The 844-nt window shown below is 40.9% G+C and overlaps 1 protein-coding gene and 1 long non-coding RNA gene across 9 annotated transcripts in view; one reads left to right on the top strand and one right to left on the bottom strand.

Annotated features, from left to right (window-relative positions):
• Positions 1–844, bottom strand: part of PTPN4 (protein tyrosine phosphatase, non-receptor type 4) — a 219,190-nt gene that overhangs the window by 33,811 nt on the left and 184,535 nt on the right. The window lies entirely within an intron of this gene.
• Positions 1–844, top strand: part of LOC107184085 — a 17,267-nt gene that overhangs the window by 16,080 nt on the left and 343 nt on the right. The window lies entirely within an intron of this gene.

The raw sequence follows: 844 nt of genomic DNA, 5'->3' as shown, positions 1-844 counted from the left end.
CTGGACCTGCTGGGGCTGGACCCCAGCACTTATATTTTTTATATTTATTTTATATATTTAAATGCCATTTAACAAAGAGAAATCAACCAAAAAAATGAGTTTGCGTGTCACCTCTGACATGCCTGTCATAGGTTCGCCATCACTGACCTAGAGGGTACTGTGCTGAGTGAAATAAATCAGAGAAAGAAAAATGACAGAAGATATCACTTGTATGCGGATTCTGAAAACCAAAATAAACAATCAGAACAGAAACAGACTCATAGATATAGATAACATTTTGATGGTTGCCAGATGCAAGGGGGCTTGGAGGAATGGGTAAAAAAAGTGAAGGGATTAAGAAGTACAAATTGGTAGTTACAGAATAGTCATAGGAACGTAAAGTAGAGCATAAGAATACAGTCAACAGTACTGTAATAACTATGTACGGTGTCAGATGGGTAATAGATTTATCCAGTTGATCACTTCATAAGTTATATAAAATGTCTAGTCACCTGCATCTAATATAATATTGTACACCAACAGTAATTGAAATTTTTTTAAAGTACACAATTCAATTATCTACACTGATAAAAGAGGAACATGTAAATTAACCACCACTCCGCTACACCCACCAGCCGGAGTGACTATGCAAATTAACCCAACAAAGATGGTGGTTAATTTGCATACACAGGCGTGGAGCGAAGACTGAAGATGACTGAAGATGGCGGCGGTCACAGAGCTGGAGTGAGCAGAAGGCTTGAGTTGCTCCTGGCAACAGAGAAAGCCAAGCTTCCTGCTGGCCCTGGGCTCCGCTCAAGGAGGGGCTGGGGGCCTGGGCTCCACTCAAGGAGGGAAGAAAAAAAGG

This window comes from Myotis davidii, unplaced genomic scaffold, assembly GCF_000327345.1.
Source record: "Myotis davidii unplaced genomic scaffold, ASM32734v1 scaffold3, whole genome shotgun sequence".
Classification (NCBI taxonomy): Eukaryota; Metazoa; Chordata; class Mammalia; order Chiroptera; family Vespertilionidae; genus Myotis; species Myotis davidii.
The sequence above is the reverse complement of the archived record's forward strand: the minus strand, read 5'-3'. Positions and strand labels throughout refer to the sequence as shown.